The sequence below is a fragment of the Bos grunniens genome, chromosome 5 (genome assembly GCF_055505025.1).
Source record: "Bos grunniens cultivar Pamir isolate PY7600 chromosome 5, Bosgru_T2T1.0, whole genome shotgun sequence".
Classification (NCBI taxonomy): domain Eukaryota; kingdom Metazoa; phylum Chordata; class Mammalia; order Artiodactyla; family Bovidae; genus Bos; species Bos grunniens.
Genome location: NC_141169.1, coordinates 92,316,779 through 92,324,063, shown reverse-complemented (window position 1 = coordinate 92,324,063; position 7,285 = coordinate 92,316,779).

Sequence of the window (7,285 nt, the reverse complement as noted above, 5' to 3'; positions counted from 1 at the left end):
TTTATGCTAGAAAATATAATACATCTTTGCTCAAAAATCTGTATGTAATTTTCTCCATTATCTATAAAGGCTTAGTTTAAAAATAGTTTTTTCTCCTATAAACATTTATTCAGAACAGCATAAATATATTAAAAATTTGGTGATTGGTTATTGAATATAAAATAAAACTTACTGAAGATATACCTTATAATGTATGGCTTAAACTAACTGATTTTCATTGAATTTATATATCTTTGAATAAATATTATTAATTGCTGAAGAGAGAAAGGATTCAGCATCAAATATGTTTTTCTTCTTATTTCATAGATACAAGAAATGAGCAAACTATAAGATAAATAAGTGGACAGGAATAAAAAGTTTTCTGATAGTAATGTCACTCTGTTCTTTAAATTCTTCTGAATTATATACTAAAAGTCACACCATAATCTATTATCAAAAATTATTGCAATGATGTATCAATTAACAAACTTGTTAGGTAGCCCTTTTATTGTATTGAAAGCAAAAAATTAGAAACCAACTTATTTGCAAAGGGCTTTATTATAATGGACTTCCCTGGTGGTGCAGATGGTAGAGTCGGCTTGCAATGAGGGAGATCCGGGTTCTATCCCTGGGTTGGGAAGATCCCCTGGAGGAGGGCATGGCAACCCACTCCAGTATTCTTGCCTAGAAATCCCATGGGCAGAGGAGCCTTGTGGGCTACAATCCATGGGGTCACAAAAAGTCTGACACAACTGAGTGACTAACACTTTCACTTTACTATACTAGACCCTGACATTCTCAGTTTCTTGGAAGAGCACAAAGGCTTTACCAAGGCTCAGCCAATGACTTGCCTTGTGCCTGCAACTCTGTCACTTAGAGGCATTTTATTTATCCAATATTCTTAGAGAGGAGGAAAACAAAGTATTAAATTCAGTACACCTTTGATAAGGTAAAAATCCTTTTAACTGTCAGTTTTTATCTTATGAAGGTCTAGGAGATTCAGAGTTAACTCCTGTAATTAGTGGAAAACCTACACCATACAACCTAATAAGCAAAACTAACCCACATCAGAAAAACACTGAACTTCAAGTTTTCACTTTCAATAAAAGTGTTAATACATAGTTTCAGAAATATAAAAATCACTGTGAAACAAATTAGAAATCAGGCCTTGTAGTACAAATTACTAAAAGCAGTCATTAAGATTAAAATTTTTCATATCTAATTTAATTTATACATATTCTAATAAAGTCAAAAGCATAATAAAATGCCATCTTTATTTCTTCATTTGCAAGACTGTTGTATGTAAAATTACAAGTTATTTATGAAGTGTGGAGTGTATCAGCACAGTACTCCTTTGGCAAATATGTAACTTGTATGTTTTAAACACTGATGTTCAGCTTTAGTATATAATTAAGTAAGAACTGTGTTTAAATGATAATAAATCCAGAATTTAAATGCCCTATATATTTTATGAAAGAAATGATATGCAATGCTAAAAATTACTTAGTCCAAAGCACACAGTTGTATTTCTTGCTAATAGAAAGCAGAAAATATTAAATATTTTATAGATGAGAAAGATTAGGCTGACTGAAATCAGAATAAATATTTTGTGAAATGACTTGAGAAAGTAAGTTTAACTACATTAGCAAATAATGAACTCCAATCTGAAAGAAATCACATAAAATGTCCATTTACAGTTATCATCCTATGTCTTAAGAAATTTTATAATGTTAAAATTATTTCCAGTTAGAGGTGAAAGTATTTTAATCCTTTGGTTCTTCATTTTGAGCTTATGGCATGACTTGAGGATGTCTATCAGAAATGGCTGAAAAGAATCAGTTACCTTTAAGTGGAAAACCTGTTCTCAGGACATTCTCTCCTGATCAATGCATGTGCCTACAACACTGGAGGCAACAGAAGAGGCAAAGTCACTCCCATCATTCAGCTCCACAGCGTACCTGAATTCAGAATATAACAACCCTCAACCAACATTCAAATGTTTTTCTGCTTATTGCCCTAGAACTTCTTTTTTTTTTTTTTTTTAATGAGATGCCAGTCCAGGTTCGATGCACGATACTGGATGCTTGGGGCTGGTGCACTGGGACGACCCAGAGGGATGGTATGGGGAGGGAGGAGGGAGGAGGATTCAGGATGGGGAACACATGTATACCTGTGGTGGATTCATTTTGATATTTGGCAAAACTAATACAATTATGTAAAGTTTAAAAATAAAATAAAATTAATTTAAAAAAAGAACTTCTTTTAAATATAAATTTATTTATTTTAATTGGAGGCTAATTACTTTGCAATATTGTATTGGTTTTGCCATACATTGACATGAATCCACCATGGGTGTACATGAGTTACCCATTCTGAACCCCCCTCCCACCTCCCTCCCCATACCATTCCTCTGGGTCATCCCAGGGCACCAGTCCCAAGCATCCTGTATCATGCATCAAACCTGGACTGGCGATTCATTTCACATATGATAATATACATGCTTAAATGCCATTCTCCCAAATCATCCCACCCTCACCCTCTCCCACAGAGTCCAAAAGACTGTTCTATATATCTGTGTCTCTTTTGCTGTCTCACATACTTGGTTATCATTACCATCTTTCTAAATTCCATATATATGTGTTATTATACTATATTGGTGTTTTTCTTTCTGGCTTATTTCACTCTGTATAATAGGCTCCAATTTCATCCACCTCAGTCAGATCAGATCAGTTGCTCAGTTGTGTCCGACTCTTTGTGACCCCATGAATCGCAGCATGCCAGGCCTCCCTGTCCATCACCAACTCCCAGAGTTCACTCAGATTCACATCCATCCAGTCAGTGAAGCCATCCAGCCATCTCATCCTCTGTCGTCCCCTTCTCCTCCTGCCCCCAATCCCTCCCAGCATCAGAGTCTTTTCCAAAGAGTCAACTCATCGCATAGGTGGCCGAAGTACTGATTCAAATGAATTCTTTTTAATGGCTGAGTAATACTCCATTGTGTATATGTACCATAGCTTTCTTATCCATTCATCTGCTGATGGACATCTAGGTTGCTTCCATGTCCTGGCTGTTATAAACAGTACTGTGATGAAGATTGGGGTACACGTGTCTCTTTCAATTCTGGTTTCCTCGGTGTGTATGCCCAGCAGTAGGATTGCTGGGTTGTATGGCAGTTCTATTTCCAGTTTTTTAAGGAATCTCCACACTGTTCTCCATAGTGGCTGTACTAGTTTGCATTCCCACCAACAGTGTAAGCGGGTTCCCTTTTCTCCACACCCTCTCCAGCATTTATTGCTTGTAGACTTTTGGATAGCAGCCATTCTGACTGGCATGAAATGGTACCTAATTGTGGTTTTGATTTTCATTTCTCTGATAATGAGTGATGTTGAGCATCTTTTCATGTGTTTGTTAGCCATCTGTATGTCTTCTTTGGAGAAATATCTGTTTAGTTCTTTGGCCCATTTTTTGACTGGGTCTTTTATTTTTCTGGAATTGAGCTGTAGGAGTTGCTTGTATATTTTTGAGATTAGTTGTTTGTCAGTTGCTTCATTTGCTATTATTGTTTCCCATTCTAAAGGCTGTCTTTTCACCTTGCTTATAGTTTCCTTTGTTGTGCAGAAGCTTCTAATTTTAATTAGGCCCCATTTATTTATTTTTGCTTTTATTTCCAATATTCTGGGAGGTGGGTCATAGAGGATCCTGCTGTGATTTATGTTGGAGAGTGTTTTACCTATGTTCTCCTCTAGGAGTTTTATAGTTTCTGGTCTTACATTTAGATCTTTAATCCATTTTGAGTTTACTTTTGTGTATGGTGTTAGAAAGTGTTCTAGTTTCATTCTTTTACAAGTGGTTGACCAGTTTTCCCAGCACCACTTGTTAAAGAGATTGTCTTTTCTCCATTGTATATTCTTGCCTCCTTTGTCAAAAATAAGGTGTCCATAGGTGAGTGGATTTATCTCTGGACTTTCTATTTTGTTCCATTGATCTATATTTCTGTCTTTGAGCCAGTACCATACTCTCTTGATGACTGTGGCTTTGTAGTAGAGCCTGAAGTCAGGTAGGTTGATCCCTTCAGTTCCATTCCTCTTTCTCAAGATGGCTTTGGCTATTCGAGATTTTTTTGTATTTCCATACAAATTGTGAAATTATTGTTCTAGCTCTGTGAAAAACACCATTGGTAGCTTGATAGGAATTGCACTGAATCTATATATTACTTTGCATAGTATACTCATTTTCACTATATTGATTCTTCTGATCCATGAACACAATGTATTTCTCCATCTATTAGTGTTCTCTTTGATTTCTTTCACCAGTGTTTTATAGTTTTCTATATATAGGTCTTTTGTTTCTTTAGGTAGATATATTCCTAAGTATTTTATTCTTTCCATTGCAATGGTGAATGGAATTGTTTCCTTAATTTCTCTTTCTATTTTCTCATTATTAGTGTATAGGAATGCAAGAAATTTCTGTGTGTTGATTTTATATCCTGCAACTTTATTAAATTCATTGATTAGCTCTAATAATTTTCTGGTGGAGTCTTTAAGGTTTTCTATGTAGAGGATCATGTCATCTGCAAACAGTGAGAGTTTTACTTCTTCTTTTCCAATTTGGATTCCTTTTATTTCTTTTTCTGCTTGATTGCTGTGGACAAAACTTCCAAAACTATGTTGAATAATAGTGGTGAGAGTGGGCACCCCTTGTCTTGTTCCTGACTTTAGGGGAAATGCTTTCAATTTTTCCCCATTGAGGATAATGTTTTCTGAGGGTTTGTCATATATAGCTTTTATTATGTTGAGGTATGTTCCTTCTATTCCTGCTTTCTGGAGGGTTTTTATCATAAATGAATGTTGAATTTTGTCAAAGGCTTTCTCTGCATCTGTTGAGATAATCATATGACTTTTATTTTTCAACTTGTTAATGTAGTGTATTACATTGATTTGAAAATATTGAAGAATCCTTGCATCCCTGGGATAAAGCCCACTTGGTCATGATGTATGATCCTTTTAATGTGTTGTTAGATTCTGTTTGCTAGAATTTTGTTAAGGATTTTTGCATCTATGTTCATCAGTGATATTGTCCTGTAGTTTTCCTTTTTTGTGGCATCTTTGTCAGGTTTTGTTATTAGGGTGATGGTGACCTCATAGAATGAGTTTGGAAGTTTACCTTCCTCTGCAATTTTCTGGAAGAGTAGGGTAGGTGTTAGCTCTTCTCTAAATTTTTGGTAGAATTCAGCTGTGAAGCCGTCTGGTCCTGGGCTTTTGTTTGCTGGAAGATTTCTGATTACAGTTTCAATTTCCATGCTTGTGATGGGTCTGTTGCTGCTGCTGCTAAGTCACTTAAGTCGTGTCCGACTCTGTGTGACCCCATAGACACCAGCCCACCAGGCTCTGCCGTCCCTGGGATTCTCCAGGCAAGAACACTGGAGTGGGTTGTCATTTCCTTCTCCAATGCATGAAAGTGAAAAGTGAAAGGGAAGTCATTCAGTCGTGTCCGACTCCTAGTGACCCCATGGACTGCAGCCTACCAGGCTCCTCCGTCCATGGGATTTTCTAGGCAAAAGTACTGGAGTGGGGTGCCATTGCCTTCTCTGATGGGTCTGTTAAGATTCTCTAATTCTTCCTGGTTCAGTTTTGGAAAGTCATACTTTTCTAAGAATTTGTCCATTTCTTCCAAGTTGTCCATTTTATTGGCATATAGTTGCTGAGAGTAGTCTCTTATGATCCTTTGTATTTCTGTGTTATCTGTTGTGATCTCCCCATTTTTATTTCTAATTTTATTGATTTTATTTTTCTCCCTTTGTTTCTTGATGAGTCTGGCTAATGGTCCCAAACAGGATAAACCCAAGGCAAAACACCCCAAGACACATATTAATCCAATTACCAAAGATCAAACACAAAGAACAAATATTAAAAGCAGCAAGGGAAAAACAACAAATAACACACAAGGGGATTCCCATAAGGATAACAGCTGATCTTTCAATAGAAACTCTTCAGGCCAGGAGGGAATGTCAGGACATACTTAAAGTGATGAAAGAAAATAACCTCAGCCCAGATTACTGTACCCAGGAAGGATCTCATTCAAATATGAAGGAGAAATCAAAAGCTTTACCTACAAGCAAAAGCTGAGAGAATTCAACACCACCAAACCAGCTCTCCAACAAATACTAAAGGATCTTCTCTAGACAGGAAACACAGAAAGGGTGTATAAACTCAAACCCAAAACAATAAAATAAGTGGCAATGGGATCATACTTATCAATAATTACCTTAAATGTAAATGGGCTGAATGCCTCAACCAAAAGACAAAGACTGGCTGAATGCATACAAAAACAAGATCCCTATATATGTTGTCTACAAGGGACCCACCCTGAAATAAGGAACACATACAGACTGAAAGTGAAGGGCTGGAAAAAGATATTCCATGCAAATAGAGACCAAAAGAAAGCAGGAGTAGCAATACTCATATCAGATGAAAGAGACCTTAAAACAAAGGCTGTGAAAAGAGACAAAGAAGGACACTACATAATGATCAAAGGATCAATCCAAGAAGAAGCTACAACAATTATAAATATATATGCACCCAACATAGGAGCACCGCAATATGTAGACAAATGCTAACAAGTATGAAAGGGGAAATTAACAATAACACAATAATAGTGGGAGACTTTAATACCCTACTCACACCTATGGATAGATCAACTAAACAGAAAATTAACAAGGAAACACAAACTTTAAATGATACAACAGACCAGTTAGACCTAATTGATATCTATAGGACATTTCACCACAAAACAATAAATTTCATCTTTTTCTCAAGAGCACACGGAACCTTCTCCAGGATAATCACATCCTGGGCCATAAATCAAGCCTTGGTAAATTCAAAAAAATTGAAATCATTCCAAGCATCTTTTCTGACCACAATGCAGTAAGATTAGATCTCAATTACAAGAGAAAAACTATTAAAAATTCCAACATATGGAGGCTGAACAACAGGCTGCTGAATAACCAACAAATCACAGAAGAAATAAAAAAAGAAATCAAAATATGCATAGAAACGAATGAAAATGAAAACACAACAACCCAAAACCTGTGGAACACTGTAAAAGCAGTGCAAAGGGGAAGGTTCACAGCAATACAGGCATATCAAGAAACAAGTCAAATAAATAACCTAACTCTACATCTAAAGCTACTAGAAAAGGAAGAAATTAAGAACCCCAGGGTTAGTAGAAGGAAAGAAGTCTTAAAAATTAGGGCAGAAATAAATGCAAAAGCAGCAAAAGAGGCCATAGCAAAAATCAACAAAGCCAA